General features: G+C 44.2%; 1 protein-coding gene and 1 pseudogene across 2 annotated transcripts in view; one reads left to right on the forward strand and one right to left on the reverse strand.

Annotated features, from left to right (window-relative positions):
* LOC309550683 (uncharacterized protein) overlaps positions 1–18,854 on the forward strand; it is a 3,164,715-nt gene that overhangs the window by 2,379,011 nt on the left and 766,850 nt on the right. The window lies entirely within an intron of this gene.
* The window catches only part of LOC309550793, a 1,525,103-nt pseudogene that overhangs the window by 667,458 nt on the left and 838,791 nt on the right, over positions 1–18,854 (reverse strand). The window contains exon 14 of the transcript XR_014226173.1: positions 14,088–14,238. The product of XR_014226173.1 is annotated as an uncharacterized misc_RNA (transcript). The remainder of the gene's footprint in view (positions 1–14,087; positions 14,239–18,854) is intronic.

The following is an 18,854-nucleotide window of genomic DNA, read 5'->3' on the forward strand; positions in this document are numbered from 1 at the left end:
TAAGATAGGACTACTCTACACTTCGAAAGACTGGAAAAAACATCCTCAGTACTGTAAGTAGCTAAAGTAAAATTGCACTAGACTCGACTTCTTTGTCTTTCTAAAGAGTTAGGTTGCCTGTGGATGGTGCCAAGTCAGCAGGTGACCATACTCTCAGGACAGACTGGGTATAAGGAGGTGTGTCCATGCATTAAGAGGCATTTGGAAAAAAACATGTACCCCTTAGCCTGTCATATAGGGGGGGGGGGTCTGAGGGTCCCAATTTATTTATTTTTTTTATAGAGAGCTTGCAGATTTTACAGACCCTCACAACCAGTGGGCCAGGTTTATGGGAACATGGACTTTGACCTCCTCAACATGGGTACTAAGGTTTTTACCAGGGTGGTCCCCCAGACAAGGTACTACCCCATGTTGTGGGCATGGGGCCTTGTATGGTTCAGGAGGAAAGTGGTCACATGTTAGTCCCCATCTTGCTACTCCTACCTGCAAGACTGGATAAGGGTCTGGTATGTATTTTTATGCAGGAAGCCCCACATTACCCTAAAAAATGTATTTACTTTGGTACATGTCCCCAAGGCAGTGCCCAGCCCCCTCATTTGTTTGACAATTTGTTGCCGCTTAGCATAGAAAATGGACATTACTGATTTCTAAGATTCGGCTCCCATTGACCCATTGTTTTCCCAACCCACCCCAAACCAGACCCAGGTACATTCAAGCTCATCACTATACATAAAGATCCCAAAAAAATAAGGTGATATCACCCTTCTCCTGCGCTTAGAATCCAAGCTCCCCGACCACACACCACGGGACTTCCAACTGGCGTCTTGGATAGCTAGGTCTTGCAGCCCAAAGAGGACTATTTAAACTTGAGAGTAGGTCATGACACAGTGGCTCTGAGGAAGAGGCTAAGCCTCGAAACGCGTCAGCCGTCATCTTATTGGATTATGGATTTTTATATGGACTATTCCTGACACTGGAGCAATCGAGCCTGTTATGATCATTTTTACATCTGTGTTTGTGAGTAGCCATTTTTTACATGTTGCATAAATAAATCCTATTATTGAGGATAATGCGCTAGGTCGATGCGCCCTTTCTTTGTTTCTTTTTGTCTATACATAAAGATGTATGAATAAATAAATTGTGTCTGCAGCACAGAGGGGAGGGGGGTTATCTGAGAGAAAAGATCTAATGTGCAGGACAGGTATCAGTACAAGGAGGGGACTATTATCAACCTATGACGTCACTCATCTCCCACCCTACTCTCAGCCAAACGGTGTGCAGTAACAAGGCAGATATAACAGAAGAATATATTATGGCTCACCTGTGCTGATCTCTGTAGGAGTGTCCTCCTCTATGATTGTCCTCGTCATTCCATCCTCCTCCGTATATTGCTGATCATCCCTCACATACGTCTCTTCTACTTCACCCTCAACTTTCATGTTCATCAGATCTTCACCCTAAACCAACAGAGTGGAAGAAAAGACCATTTGTCAAGCACACACACCCCTGGGGACTCACTAACCATGGAGAGAATATAGGAAATATTAGAAATATCCTTTACTATTTCGGCAGAATGGTTTATCCTGCTGGTGTGAGCACACTAAAAAAAAAGTCAGAAATTCGCTGAGTTCAGAACAGACTGAACTCTAACCGGGTTAACGTGGGTTGAACTCTAAACATTGGCTAATCACCACTGGGGGTGTCACCTCACCTGCTGGGAGGAGAAGTTCAGACCTCGTGAAGTAGCCACTTTTTTATGATGAACTAGCTGGTTCTGAAGGCTGGGTCGGGGTTAGGATTTCTGACATTGCCCAACCACAGCAATTCCACACTCTGCATGAGCAGGCCCTAAATAACCATGCTGTTGGTCCCTAGGTGATTCTGTACAACCAGAACATACAATTTTGTGTCTGTACACAGCCCATAATATGTACCATCAGAAAGAATCAGTTCCATCTCCCTGCAACTAATATTTTAGACTTTATTAGAGATTGTAACAGTACTCACCGTCACTGGGAGTGAAAGACAGATACTTAATGGTTTGGATATCTTAAAATGGGACAGTAATATTTATCAACAATATCTCTCAAGACATGAAGATTTAATCTCAATTTACACTGTGAGACCTATAGCCTGTTGCCATGAAGTCTGTGACTCCTAAATAATAAAAGCAATGCTAAGATGTGTATTGAGATGATGAGTATTGAATCTCAGGAGCGAGGACGGCCGTCTGCTAGTTAATTGGCTCAGGTTGATTGAATAATTGTCATCTGTTAGTTGCTGAGTGGAAATAGTATACTGTTTGTGTTGGTTGTTCTTTAGATATGTTAATTATATTTATGTATACAATTTAATCTGCATAGGATAATGTAATCAGGCAGCCCTTGACCTGATGGGGTAATTTAATCAGGAGGAGGATGTGCTCATGTGTGTATAAATGGAGTGTGAAACTGTTCAATAAAGAAGATTCCAGTACAAGCTAAGTTGTCAGCTAGCTTTGTATGGGGGCGGCTGAGAAAATCTGAGATCTATGTTCACGACTGGGAGGAAGCCGTATACTGATGGAAGTCCACAAGTACAGTGTATGTTGCTGTTCCGTTACAGAGATTAAACATAATTACTCTGATCCTAACCACCTCAGTACTGGACACTTTCTTCTCCTTCCCTCCCAGGGCAATTTTCAGCTTTTAGTGCTGTCACACTTTGACAATTACTTAGTCATACAACGCTATACCCAGATGAAAATTTTATTATTATTTTTTAGACATATCGAGCTTGGTGGTATTTAATCACCAGTGGGTATTTTCTTTTTTGCTAAACGAGAAAAAAAAAGACCAAAAACTTTGAAAGAAAAACAAGTTTTTCTTTTTTTCTATTATAAAATGTTCCAAATAAGTAACTTTTCTTCATAAATTTGGGGCAACATGTATTCGGTTTAATTTTTTTGGTAAAAATATCCAAAATCGGTGTATATTATTTACTCTGTGTGCAAGTTATAAAGTCTTCAAGCTATGGTACCAATCATTGAAAATTGATCAGTCCTGATCTACCGAGTTCCTATCTCCTTTCTCGAGGCCCTAAAATGTCAGGATAGTAAAAATACCCACCCAAATAACCCCTTTTTGGAGAAGTAGATCCCCGAGGGATTTAGTAAGAAGCATGGTGAATTTTCTTTACCACAATTCATTGGAAAATTAAGAAGATAAAGTTTTTTTTTCACAAAATTGTTATTTTAGGTTGTTTCTTACACAAGCATAGGCAACTTGCAGTTGCACCCCAAAACATATTCTGCTACTCCTCCCGAGTAAGGGGATACTATATGTGTGAGAATTTTTCACAGCCTACCCACATGGAGAGGCCCAAAATCCTTTGGGCTTTCAAGGAGCATAAATTACACATCTAATTTCTTGGCTACCTACAATGCCTTGAAAAAGTATTCACACCTCTTGAAATTTTCCATATTTTGTCATGTTTCAACCAAAAACGTAAATGTACTGTATTTTATTGGGATTTTATGTGATAGACCAACACAAAGTGTCACATAATTGTGAAGTGGAAGGAAAATGATAAATGGTTTTCAACATTGTTTACAAATATATGAAAAATGTGGCGCGCATTTGTATTCACCCCCCTTTACTCTGATACCCCTAAATAAAATCTAGTGGAACCAATTGCCTCCAGCTGTATGTAGTTTAATCTCATTATAAATACAGCTGTTCGGTGAAGCCCTCAGAGGTTTGTTAGAGAACCTTAGTGAATAAACATCATCATGATGGCCAAGGAACACACCAGACAGGTCAGGGATAAAGTTGTTAAAGCAGGGTTAGGTTATAAAAATATATCTCAAGCTTTGAACATCTCACGGAGCACTGCTCAATCCATCATCTGAAAATTGAAAGAGTATGGCACTGCTGCAAACCTACTAAGACACGGTCGTCCACCTAGCAAAACGCTATGTGTGGCAGAGAACTAACACTGCACATCACCCTGAACACACCATCCCCACAGTGGTGGTGATAGCATCATTTTGTGGGGATGCCTTTCTTCAGCAGGGACAGGGAAGCCTGGTCAGAGTTGATGGGAAGATGGATGGAGCCAAATACAGGGTAATCTTAGAAGAAAACCTGTTAGAGTCTACAAAAGACTTGAGACTGGGGCGGAGGTTCACCTTCCAGCAGGACAGCAACCCTAAACATACAGCCAGAGCTACAATGGAATGGTTTATATCAGTGTTCCCCAACCCCCGGGCTGTGGACCGGTACCGGTCCGTGGATCAAACGGTACCGGGCCGCCCAAGGAACTTTAAATTATTTTACTTTGGCGGCCGAGGCGCACTGCGCCCCAAGCCCGCCCATTGTGTGACAATAGCGAATGAAAATTCGCTATTGTCACACGGATCCTCCTTCTGGCCAATCAGGGAACGGGTCCTCCCGCTTCCTGATTGGCCGAAAGGCAAAAACAATGCCATTGGCTGAGGAGGAGGCGGGAGGACTCGAGGAGACGCGGGGACTGAAGAGAAGCTGCCATCAGGTAAGTGCACTGGTCTCGCGGGGGGAACGCTGGCATCTCTGCATTGAAAGGGGGCATGCTGGCATCTATACATTGATTGGGGGCAATGCTGTGGCACTCTGCATTGATTGGGGGCAATGCTGTGGTCACTCTGCATTGATTGGGGCAATGCTGTGGTCACTCTGCATTGATTGGGGGCACGCTGTGGTCACTGTGCATTGATTGGGGGCACGCTGTGGTCACTGTGCATTGATTGGGGGCACGCTGTGGTCACTGTGCATTGATTGGGGGCACGCTGGTCACTCTGCATTGATGTCCCCCCCCCCCCCTCAGGGGGCCACAAAAAAATTATCAAACGTTGACAGATCCGCGGCGATAAAAAAGGTTGGGGAGCACTGGTTTAGATAAAAGCATATTCATGTGTTAGAATGGCCCAGTCAAAGTCCAGACCTAAATCTAATTGAGAATCTGTGGCAAGACTTGAAAATTGCTGCTCACGGACGTTCTCCTTCCAATCTGACAGAGCTTGAGCTATTTTGCAAAGAAGAATGGGCAAAAATGTCACTGTCTCGATGGGCAGAGCTGGTAGAGACATCCTCAAAAAGACTTGCAGCTGTAATTGCAGCAAAAGGTGGTGATACAAAGTATTGACTTTGACAGGGGGGCTGAATACAAATGCCCCTCCACACTTTTCAGATAATTATTTGTAAAAAATGTTGAAAACCATTTACCATTTTCCTTCCACTTCACAATTGTGTGCCACTTTGTATCCGTCTATCACATAAAATCCCAATAAAATACAGTCAGGTCAGGGGCGTAACTACAGGGGTTGCAGGTATTGCAATTGCAACCGGGCCCCATGCTCCAGGGGGCCTGTGCGGCTCCCCTGTACACCTGCATAGGAGGGGCAGTGGGGGCAGCATGTAGAGAAATCACTGTCCTCCTTTTTCCTCCTGCAGCTGCAGAAGGAAAATGAAGGAGATTGGTTCCTCTGTATGCTGCCCCCGCCATTCCTCCTATCCAGTTCACTTGTGTTCTGCTGTCTCTGGGCCCCTGTGGCCCCAATAGAGAACCAGAAAGGGGTCGGTAAATATGTCATTTACCAGCTCCTTCCTTTTCTGAATGGACAGAGTCATAGTCAGTGACATTGTAAAAAAATAAAATGATAAAAAATAATAATACAATTAAAATACCAAAAAATAAAAACTACTGACACCAGTGGGTGAACTTCCAGGATCGCAAAGGTCACATTTGCAACCGGGCCCTGGCATTCCGCCACCGTGGGGAGGCCCCAAGATGGCAGGAAGAGGGCCCACTGCAGAAGTTGTGAAAGGGTACTACTGTGGGACCGTAATAAAGGGCCCCGCAATGGGAGTAACGGGCCCCAGGATCAGTGGGAAGAGCCCCAGACTACTTGAAGGGAAGGACCCCAGCCAGGGGTCCAGGGGGGCCCTTCATGGTTTCTTGCACCGGGGCCCTGAAGGTTCTAGTTACGCCTCTGAGTCAGGTCCATAAATATTGGGACATCGACACAATTCGAATATTTTTGGCTCTATACACCACCACAATGGATTTGAAATTATTTTAATTTGAGGGTATTTACATCCAATTACAACAAACTGTTGTAATTCCTACACCGTTAACCTGATTTAGATGTAAATACCCTCAAATTAAAGCTGAAAGTCTGCAGTTAAAGCACATCTTGTTTGTTTCATTTCAAATCCATTGTGGTGGTGTATAGAGCCAAAAAGATTAGAGTTGTGTCGATGTCCCAATATTTATGGACCTGACTGTACATTTACGTTTTTGGTTGCAACATGACAAAATGAGGAAACTTTCAAGGGGTATGAATGCTTTCTCAGGGCACTGTATCACATTTGTAAAGGCCCTGAAGCACCAGGACAGTGGAAACACTCACAAAATTACCCTATATTACAAACAAATACCACAAAGTAAATTCTATGAGGCATATTATGTCTTTTGAACATATTTTTCTTTTGGAAAATGTGTAAAGAAAATTTAAATGAATTTTTTACACAAAGTTGTCAATTTATAAAGAATTTCTAAGACACAGCATGGGCATACCAAGAATTGCACGCCAAAATACATTGTTACTCCTCCCGAGTATGGGGATACAACGTGTAAGACTTTGTAACAGCCTAGCCACATACAGAGGCCCAATTCCCAAGAAGCACCTTCAGGTGTTCTAGGAGCATAAATTACATATCTAATTTCCTGACTATCACATTTTGGAGGCCCTGGAGCACCAGAACAACGAAAAAGCCCACAAAATGACCACATTTTAGAAAGCAAACACCCCAAAGTATTTTCTATGAGGCATAGTGAGTCCTTTGAACATGTCATTTTTGCCATAGGTTTTTGGAAAATGTAGAAAGAAAATGAAAACGTATTATTTTTTACAAAAAGTTGTCAATTTAGAAGATATTTCTAACACACAGCATGGGCATAGTTAGAATTACACACCAAAATACATTCTACTAATCCTCCTGAGTATGTAATATCATATGTGTGAGAATTTCACAGCCTAACCACATAGAGACCCAAAATCCAAGGAGTACCTTCAGGCATTCAAGGGGCATAAATTACACATCTAATTTCCGATCACATTTTTAAAAGCCCTGGAGCACCAGGACTGTGGAAACACCCACAAAATGACCATATTTTGGAAAGCAAACTACCCAACATACTTTTTTAAGAGGCATAATGAGTCTTTTTAACATGTCATTTTTTTTGCCAAACGTTTTTTGAAAATGTGGAAAGAAAATTAAAAAGTATTTTTTACACAAAGTTGTCAATCTCTAAAATATATCTAACACACCACATGGGCAAACTTAGAATTACACCTCAAAACACATTCTGCTACTTCTTCCGAGTATAGCGAAACCACAAGAGTTGACTTATTCAATGCCTGGACTGCTTATGTACCCAACATTGCAACCTGCATAACAGAAATATCAACCAACACAAGGTAGACAAAACAATGTATGGTAATGGCTTCTGTACGTGGGGTATGGTAATGGCCCCCTGCCCACAGACCTGAAGGGCCTGGTTTGGAACCTGGGGGGAACCCCCATGCCGTTTTTTCCCCATTTTGGCGTGGAGCTCCCCCTCAAGATTCTCAGAGCGCAAGTCACACCACAACTCGGATCATCCTGATCCGACTTGTGATGCGACTTCCATTCAAATCAATGGGCTGAAAGCCGTGTCAAAGACGGCTCCTAGACAACCATTGATTTTGAATGGAGGCAGAAAAAACGCTGCTAAAAGCCGACGTGGCCAAACGTACAATAACGCCAATGGAAAAAGCTACTAAAAGCATGTTTTTACAGCTGCATTTTCCTGGCGTTAGAAGTGGCTCTGCAGCTCGTTTTTTCTGACGCCCTGTGTGCATGGGGCCTTATAGTGTAAGATTAATTTGGGTTATTTGTGATGTATTGCTGGGCAAAAAGATTGGTCTGTTCCACAATTAAAGGAAATAAATTGTTGGTGAAAAATAAATAATAAACAATTGATGTAAAATTGTCTTTGTCGGTCTGGCTGTGTGGTACAAAGGGGGGGTACTAGCTGATCCTGAGTTTGAGGGAAGCCATAACGGATTTGCAAGTATCTCCGGGACTCTTGCCTGAACCCTAATTCTTGGGGGCTGATGTGACACCCCCCTACTAGTAATGGGCCTTTCATCCAGGGGTAAGGCACTGCTGCTGCTTGCCACTTCACCAGGATGATGCACAGTGCCGCTGGTGGTTGCTTGCTCTTCAATATGCCTCATCCTATTTGTAGGCACCCTTTCCTCTGATTCTGTTACTGACCCATTGCTCGCTACGGGTTCGTACTCTGAATTTGAATCAGACGATGAGAGCCCCCCCACTGCTCTTATCGGTCATGCTAAGGATTTTAAATGGCTCCTAAATGGTGTAAATATTTTTTGGACATGGCTGGCACTGGTGACCCCGGGACAGGTGTGGCTGTAATCAGGGTCACAGTGGCTGCACTGGTGTGACAGGTAGACTGGCTGATCTGGGCACGGATGATGGCTGCACTGGTGTGACAGGTAGACTGCTGATCAGGGCACGGATGATGGCTGCACTGGTGTGACTAGTAGAGACAGGTAGACTGGCTGATCAGGGCACTGATGATAGCTGCACTGGTGTGACTGGTAGACTGGCTGATCAGGGTACTGATGATGGTTGCACTGGTGTGACTGGTAGACTGGCTGATCAGGGCACGGATGATGGTTGCACTGGTGTGACTGGTAGACTGGCTGATCAGGGCACTGATGATGGTTGCACTGGTGTGGCACTGATGATGGCTGCACTGGTGTGACAGGTAGACTGGCTGATCAGGGCAATGATGATGGCTGCACTGGTGTGGCACCGATGATGGCTGCATTGGTGTGACAGGTAGACTGGCTGATCAGGGCACTGATGATGGCTGCAATGGTGTGACACTGATGATGGCTGCACTGGTGTGACAGGTAGACTGGCTGATCAGGGCACTGATGATGGCTGCAATGGTGCGACAGGTAGACTGGCTGATCAGGGCACTGATGATGGTTGCACTGGTGTGACTGGTAAACTGGCTGATCAGGGCACTGATGATGGTTGCAATGGTGTGACAGGTAGACTGGCTGATCAGGGCACTAATGATGGTTGCACTGGTGTGATTGGTAGACTTGCTGATCAGGACACTGATGATGGTTGCACTTGTGTGACTGGTAGACTGGCTGATCAGGGCACTGATGAGGGCTGCACTGGCTGATCAGGGCACCGAAGATGGCTGCACTGGTGTGACAAGTACACTGACTGAAGAGGTCCCTGATGACACCTGCCCTGGTGTGACAGGTACACTTGATGCAATCAGGTCCCTGATGACGGCTGCACTACTTCCGACAGGTACACTGTTAATCACTGAATAAAAACCTAACTACAAACACCTGTAATACCCCAAAATTAGTTAAATATCCGTGATATCACCTCGCCTCTACATGCTAATGTCACAATCCTCTGTAAAATATAATTTGTTTATGAAGTGAGATCACAAAAAAACAAAAATGGGTATTTTGTACTCGCCATAAAATTATTTTCTATACATTCAATGAAGGACACAACCGGATCTGTAGTTTTGCGACCAATGGGTTTATTGGGCTTGACAAATCTGGCAAAAAGCATATAGATAAAGAGATCACTCCCCTTGATAGTCCACCTGCCAATTGTCCACTGCCTAATTGTGAAAGGAGAACAAAGCTGGAAAGTTGAACCAAATCAAGATTCCGAGCCACCTCCAGTGCAGTTGCCAAACTTTTTGTAATGCCCTGGTGATTGATGTAGACCACAGCCTTGGTGCTGTCCAACTGGACCCTGATCGGGTACCCCTTGAAAAGATGAATCCAATGGGATAGGATTGTTTGGAGTTCCAAGATATTGATGCAAAGCATGGTTTCCTCCTGGGTCCATTGACCATAAACTGACAATTGGCCCAACACTATCACCCAGTTAAATAGGCCAGGCATCCACGATGAGGTTATTTGGACATGCCCATTCCTTGTAGATTAAATCATCAAAGGGGGAATTATAAGGTAAACGCTTTGAATATCGTCTATGCTTATGAGTTTCGAAAGGGACCCCTTGAGTCCTCTGACATGGGAGGCAATTCCTCTACCTTCAAATCTCCCAAACAGCCTTATTAAATGCCAAAACCAGTTTTCTTCTCATGCACCAAATTAGCCACTGGGAACTCATCCTCGCTGTTAGAAGGAGGTGATGAGGCTTCCACAAAGATCTATGGACCCATGGGAGAAGTGTATTCATCTTCTGAGGCTTTGGATGCAGCTGCTGGTGGTAATTATTATGGAGTTTTGCAATAAGGCTTTCTCCATGTGGGATACAAAACCCTCCATGGCTGCCTAAATATTTTCAAAAGTTAAGGAAGCCCGAAGACCATGACACCACCCTGACCATGTCCTAAGTCCAAGCAGGGGCTTCCTGGACTAGCGATTGTGGCAGGTGATGCAGAAAGAGTCCAAGTAGGAAGTAGCCCCAGACACCCTGAAATTGACACAGGAGGGGATAGGATCCCCCCCCCCCCCCCGAGTACCCAGCATCCCTCAACCCATCCGCCATGACTCAGTCATGACTATAAAGAGGTGAAAATGTGCAGACAGGTAATCTATGTATAAAAAAATGGGTTTTGGGGCTGCTCTATGTACAATAAAATACTAGTATACCCGTATGCATATCATTCTCCAAAAAACACAAATCAAAAAGGATATAAATTATGGTGCAAGAAATTATGTGCAAAAATTACTAACGTGCCAGTGCTAAAATATTGGTGGAGTGAGCTTTCAATTACACTCAAATCATTAACACTAAGTAATCACATATAAACCATATTGACGCAAAAGTGATTTGTGAACAGTCCATGGATAATATATAATACAAAAATGCAGCGCTCCAAAATTACCCAAATAATCCAACTTAATCAAAAAGTCCCAATCATGTACTGTATAAGTTCATGTTAAATTTTCACCAAGGTGTGTGGTTCACATTCAAGTGCCAAAAAAAAAAAAAAAAACGATCCTCCACCGACACAGATGAACACACTGACCCTTACCGCATAAGGTGCACCACTATTGATGTAATGGTCAAAATGCTCTTTTGTGTAATTTGCCGAGGAACACACAACTCATGATCTTTATAAACTCATCCACGTCCAGTTTAGGCACATATGGAGTAAAAAAGATCAGAAGAAAATCTCATAGTGTAGTAGATTAATTCAATGTTTGTTGGTAGTATTAGAATCACACTCACCAAACGGAAAGTATAGTAACGCCTGTACACCGCAATACTGTGGAATTGTTTCAAACCCACAAGATGGCTGACCTCCGTGCGCAACGATGTTTGTGCAGAACCAACTCCTACAAACGCGTTTCGTCATACAGACATCATCAGGGACGTCCATGGATAATGTGCAGTGTCCTTTTAACTAGGCCATCGTTCCAGCTATCCTTGCTGGTACTTTTTGATTTGTGGTTTTTGGAGAATGATATGCATACGGGTATACCAGTATTTTATTGCACATAAAGCAGCGCCAAAACCCATTTTTTATACATAGATTTTACAACAGGCCCTACCTCAGTAGCAGTCAAATTGGGGGCAGCAGCTCAAAGCAGTTTCAGAACATTATCAATTTTTTGTTGATTATCCATAGCGCGGACCACACTTATATATTTATTTATGTGCAGACAGCAAGTGACTCCCCGCAGGAACTACTCACCCCAACAGGCGCACACCTACACAAAAACAGCAGAGGTAGCAAAAGAGGACCTAGCTGTTTTCAAGCACAAGAAGGACCGCCCTTCTGGGGGACACAAATCCATATTCTCATTGCACACTTTCCTGGAAAAGGCTCTAGGATACTGGCGCTCCTGATGGCGTCCGCTTATGACGTAACGCGTCAGAAGGAGCTAGGTCATGTGACGTTGCCACACTGGTTAGTCGGCCATACTGTTGGATGGAAACATCAGCTATTATATGAGGAGTTACATGCGGTTTTTAGGTTTCTGTTTGTGAGTATTTTGGATCTTACCAATAAATAATTACTTATGAGTAATAGAGCGCAAGGAGGTTCTTTTCTGCTTATCCTTACATATATCTATCATGAAAGTCTATGTATGGTGGTACATGCTGTTTTATTGAAGATTTTTGATGCCATAGCAGTGGAGAGTTGGAGTGAGATATGCCTAAGCTTTATTGACTACTCTTGCAAAAGTAGTCCATTTTTGGGGTAAGGGTCAGTGTGAACTCTTTTCTCTGGTGGCGGATTCTTCCCAACTTTTCTCCCGCATGCATTTTTGCACATTTATGGACTCTTTTCTGGAATACGTTTATCATTTGCATATTGGACTTTTCAAGAGGTCTTAAGCGCTGCATTTGTGTGTTAATATCTAGGATACTGGGTGCTTCAGCAACCACCAGCTGGAGACTGGATCATAAATGTCACAATGAAGATATTTGCCAGCACACCATGGATCTTCAAGTTGAGTCTAAACCTTTTTTTATCAAGCATGATCACATCACAAGCAAGAGAGTGCAACATTTCGGAGTCATGCAGGACCCCTTCGTCAGGTATGCCTGAGAAAGGGGTCCTACATGACCCCAAAATGTTGCACTCTCTTGCTTGTGATGTAATCATGCTTTGTTAAAAATCAGTTTGGACTTAGCTTGAAGATCCACGGTGTGCTGGCAAATATCTTCATTGTGACAAACAGGAACTACTTACTCCACCAGGAGCACACCCACGGGTAACAGCAGAGGTACCTGTAGAAAAAAGGAACTGGTTATGTTTATGCCCAAGAAGAAGCACCATCCCTCAGGATCCAGACGACACCACAGAGGAAAAACTCCAATAGGGCAGGCGCATATAGTAAAAATGGCGGCTGTGGGACCACTGCAACAGCCTACCCATAGCTGCTAGTAAAAGTGTACATTTTCCTGTTTGCTCCAGCTGTGGCTGCCAGATATTGCATTGTAACATTTTTGCCTGCTATCTGCGCTCAGCCACTGGCACAGCAAGACCCAGGCAGTCCCAAGCCAGAAGTACTTAGTCAAACCGCAAATCCCCACATTACTCCCCCACATATGCATCTTGGTTCTGCTCAGGGGGAGGGCTGTGACGGAGACAGAGGATGTCAACTGAGGGTCACAGGTAAGAGAAGGCCCACAGCGATCTGATGCACCCACACAAAGAAGACTACTCATAGGGGGTAGCAAGCCATGCACTACCAGTCAACTCCCAAGGAAGGACGAGGCAAAATGTCTCCATGGCTTTGCAAATGCTTCCGGTATAAAACTGGGGATTGCTGGCCCAACTGTGGCACCACAATGGAATGACCAGGACTGATAACGGAGGAACAGAGCCATCTAGGCCACTCCACCATAGTGGACTCATCACAGCCAAGCCCGCCTGGGCAGGCAACTGCATACTCGCGTAGGCAATGCTGGAGAGGTTACAGGGAACTATTCATCTCTCCTGTTGGCCAACACTGTGGTTAATAAAAGACAAAAATCCATTGACAGGAACAAAAAGTAAAAAGAGCAGACAAAAAGCTCAAGGTCCTACCCCCTGAGCGCTACGCAAAAAAAAAAACAGGTTGTATTTTGAACACGAAGGCCACCCCAAGAGTGTGCATTTTTCCCCACCCCACTCCTACTGGTGGCATAAGATCAACAGATCTGGCTGTGTCCTTCAAGGAACGGAAGAGAAATATCATCTTGTAGAGTCCACACATTGTCTTCAAATGTCAGAGTGTTCAATCACTTTATGTTCCAGACCCTCAACTCAACCTACCTGATGATGGTGAGGGATGGTTTGACTTTCCCGTGTCGAATCCCAGGAATATAGAGGACGGGGACATCTCTCTGGTGGGTTCTCATTACTGGATCCATCTGTAGGAAACACACACTGACTGAATACACTGTTTCTATGTGTTTATCAGATGATGGGGGATCTAGGTGGACCCTCCGTACTGCTCTCTCCTTTACAATAAAGTCTCCTCTTACCCGGTGATGTGAGGGGCGGCTGATTCTCCATCATGACGTCCTTGTAAAGATCTTCATGTGCTTCTGAAAACTCCTCCATCACACCATACTCCTCATCCTCGTCTTTATACTCTTCTTTAACAACAATATTATAATCCCAGAGGTTTCCACTCTAAATATATAATAAACAAACATTCATTGTAACAAACATGCTGTGTATAAATCATTACTACCAATAATTGTTGATCATCTACCTGATCAAGATGAGAGACGGTGTGACCTTCCTGTGTGGAGTCCCGGGAATACAGAGGACGGGGACATCTCTCTGGTGGGTTCCCATTAATGGATCCATCTGTAGGAAACACACACACTGACTGAATACATTGTTTCTATGTGTTTATCAGATGATGGGGGATCTAGGTGGATCCTCCGTACTGCTCTCTCCTTTACAATAAAGTCTCCTCTTACCCGGTGATGTGAGAGGCGGCTGATTGTCCATCATGACGTCCTTGTAGAGATCCTTGTGTCCTTCTAAATACTCCCACTCCTCCATGGAGAAATAGACAGTGACATCCTGACACCTTATAGGAACCTGACACACACAATGATACAGTCACCATCCAGACACATCCCTTGTCTGTTACTGGATAATGTCCCAGAATTCCCAGCACCGCTCACCTCTCCTGTCAGCAGCTCCATCATCTTCTTGGTGACTTCTAGAATCTTCTGCATGTTGTGTCTCTCAGGTTTTAGGCAGTCACATGGAGGCACTGTGATGGTCATATGATCACCTGACTTCGGAAGAGGAAATCTCTGTATTGGAAAACCAATAGAAATATCATATTAGAATCCCAGAATCCTCCTCACCTCTCCGGTCAGGTCTGTGTTTTATTAATAGCGATAAGAGTGATGTCATGTGACCTCCCAGAATCCTCCTCACCTCTCCGGTCAGGTCTTTGTTTTATTAATAGCGATAAGAAAAATGTCATGAGATCTCCCAGAATCCTCCTCACCTCTCCAGTCAGCAGGTAGATGATCTCCAGGGTGAAATTTAGTATCCGCTCAGTCATGTGACTCCGGTCCTTCTCCATCCTCATTGGTGTGGTCATGTGATCTATGCGGGTTTCTCTGTGGACGGATAGCATAGAATTATCTAGACAGTATTGGTTGTACAATATTAGGATGGGGATGTAAGGGGTTAATAGGTAGATTTTAGCTCTCAGTTTTTCCTGCATGGTGATCACTGCTGCTCTTACATCCGTAGCCCTCCCCATATTTTTGTTCTCTCTCTGATCATCTAACCTAAATAATGAGCTTGGGTTTCTAAGTAGACAGATAGAAGAGAATTATCTGGATGGAAATGGCTGTACAATATTAGATTGAGGATATACGGGGATGGGCTATCCCCAGCGGCGCACGTAGATTGGGTTACGTTAAATGACAGGTTTGGGGGAAGCTGTACAGGGACCAGCAAGAGTTTCAGGGATGGCATCAGCAGCAGTATACTTAATAAAACACGAATGAGGTCCGCGTTCGGTGGGACCCCATTCTGTCACTGGGAGTGAGGTGACAGAGGCACGCTATACTGGCTCAGCGTGTCCCTCTTAATGCAACATCTAAGTTACATTGTCTAGTGACATAGGACAGCACTTTTCAGAGGAACTCCGTACTTTACCCACTTCTGGACCGGAAGGATTTGCCCCCTTAATGACCAGGCTATTTTTTGCGATTCGGCACTGCTTTACTTTAATGGAAAATTGCGCAGTCATTCGACGCTGTACCCAAATAAATAAATAAAATTGATGTCCTTTTTTCCCCACAAATAGGTCTTTCTTTTGGTGGCATTTGATCACCTGTGCGATTTTTATTTTTTTGCGCTAAAACTGAAAAAAAAAACAATATTTTTTTTACATTCTGCTATATAACATTCCCCAAAAAAAATAAAAAAATCTAAATTTTTTTCATCCTTTTAGGCCAATTTGTTTTCTGCTACATATTTTTGATAAAAAATAATCTCTATTAGGCGTATTTTGATTGGTTTGCGCAAAAGTTATCGCGTCTACCAACTAGGGGAAAGATTTTTGTCATTTTTATTTTTTTTTACTAGTAATGGAAGCGATCTGCGATTTTTAGTTGGACTGCGACATTGCGGTGGACAGATCGGACCCCTGACTTTTTTGACACTTTTGGGGGGGACCAGTGACATTACTTCAGTAATCAGTGCTAAAAAATATGCACTGTTACTGTAATAGTGACACTGGCAGGGAAGGGGTTAACCCAGGGGGTGATCAAAGGGTTAATTGTGAGCCTAGGGGGTGCTTTCTAACTGTGAGGGGGATGGGCTTGTGGAATCAACACAGGGACCTGTGTTCCTAAATAGGAGGAACACGGGAGCTCTATGTCGATGCCAGAGAGAACAATAGTCTGCTTTGGGACTTGTGAAATGATCATAGAGACCTGTGATCCTATATAGAAGGATCACAGGCGCTCTGTGATCATTTCAGAGAGAAGAACGGTCGGCTGTGTTTACAACAGCTGACCGTCGTTCTCTCTCAGCGCAGGAGCGATCGCGGGTGCCTGGTGGCAATCGCGACCACCGGCCCCGTGGATCGGCATCCCCGCTGCCTAGTGGGGGCAGGAGCGTGCCGCCCTCCAGCACCAGGCGCGCGACCGACGTACCCCCTACGTCGATTTGCGCAGCTGAGCCAGCCTGCCGCAGTAAATATGCAGGGGGCGGTCGGCAAGCAGATAATTACTGCACACAGTGAAGGTTCATCTCTAAGTCTATTCGGTTGGTCGCTGGCTGGTTGGTAAGTTGTGACTGGAAATCTCTTCGTTTTTTTGATCTGCGTTTGCCCTTCCAGTGCTCCTTACCACTAAGACCATTTATAGGTGGGGCCGGGGACCACTTTTTGCATCATCTCTAAGAAGGGGAACTGTCTTAATGTTAGATTCGTCACATGACCGCGGTCTCCGCCTGGTCCCGGGCATTGATAAGCGAAAGGTACCCCCACATGAAGAGTAAAGATGACCCCGCCCACAGGCTCCCATTGTCTTTAATGGGGTACAGATTCAGAAACCTGAATTTTAGTTACTCCAACCAAACCGGGGAACGTTCATCTCATCTCCAGCGAGAAGGTGACACGTCTGCAAAATGAACAAAATTTTCCAGCCCCGTAAGTGGGGAAATGTTCTGCCCCTGAAGGGGTTAATCTAGGTTTCCACACTATATATGTGTTTATCATCATCTGCTGGAGATAAAAGACATCACAGTGACTATGGAGGAAGAGGACGGACATGAGGGGGGGGGGGAATAATGGGTGTAAATAGAAAATAAGATCTTATTACCTTCTCTGCTGCCACTTCCAACAATGTCTCCCCTCTACTTCCTCCTGACTGACCTTTCACCTGGAACTTCCTGTCTCTATGTAATATCACTTCCCATCTTTACCTGACATCACTTCCTGTCTGTATTCAATAAAGTTTTTTTTGTCTCAATATAAGTGAGATCACCATCTTGTGGAGCTCAGGGGAACTGCATCCCCGAGAAAGTTTTCATCTTGTGAACATGACCTTGTCATTGTTCCTGAAGCTGGTGGCCATACATTATACAATTCTCTTGTTCAATTTTCCTTTAGATTTACCAAAACCATATTATAGGAGGTCAAAACTTAACAAGTTTCGACAGTGACAAAAAAAAACTAGCTACCAAGAGCGTGCCATAATCCAAAAACCAGACAAAAGAAGAAAACAGCCTAGTTGTAGGAACCAACTAGGCACAAAGGTGGACTTTAAGGCAGGGGAGGACTGGGCCAGGGGGCAGGGGGGCAATTGCCCCCCAGGCCGCTCTGATGCCCCGTAAAAAGGCTGCACCGATTCTGCCATAGACATGCCTAAAGGATTCCTGGTGAAGAGAAGTAAAAAGTCCCCACCGCTGACCTACTGAGTGGGGAATAAAGACAAGGACAGAGAGCAGCCCCCCCCCCAGCATGGATGGTGTAAACTGTGTCTGAGCAGAGGCCGGTTCTATGCCCCACTGGAGACTCTCCTCCATTGCGACCCCTCAAAAAAGCTGAACCCAACCCCCCATTCCTTTTATATATAAATGTTTTTAATGGAATTTAATAAATGTTGTTTTTATACAACTTTTGATGTCCAAGTCTATCCGATTATGTGCCCTTAAAGTCAACCTTTGTGCCTAGTAAGTTTCGACAGTGATGGGACCTTCTGGTGAGGGCTCATCTCTAAGATAGGGAACTGCCTTAATGTTAGATTCTTCACATGACCGCGGTCTACACCTGGTCCCAGGCATTGATAAGCAAAAGGTACCAAGAGTAAAGATGACCCCGTCCCAGGCTCTCATTGTTTTCAATGGAGTACAGATTCGGAACCTGAACTTTAGTTCCTCCAACCAAACCCAGGTATGTTCCTCTCACCTCCAGTGAGAAGGTGACACGTCTCCAAAAAGAAGATGTGTCATCTTCCTCTTGGGGCACAGTTTGTTCCCATTGGGGTGCCGTGAGGGGGCCGAGTCTGCCTGGGGGGTTGATGTTTAGTACTCGAGCGATAGCTCTTCAAAGGTTGAATTATTCTTGTAAATGTAGCATTGTTGGCTTTACCCTGTTATATGACAATTGATGTCTTTGTATTTTTTCTTTTTTTGTACAGGACAATCTTGAATAAAAATTATTGATACAAAAACTTAACAAGTTTCAATTTGTATGCAATCAGGCAAGCCCTTGCACTACATAGTTGAAGGTAAAGCCCCGTACACACGTACCGATCGTC

Source organism: Pelophylax lessonae (assembly GCF_965119305.1).
Source record: "Pelophylax lessonae genome assembly, chromosome: 3".
Taxonomy (NCBI): domain Eukaryota; kingdom Metazoa; phylum Chordata; class Amphibia; order Anura; family Ranidae; genus Pelophylax; species Pelophylax lessonae.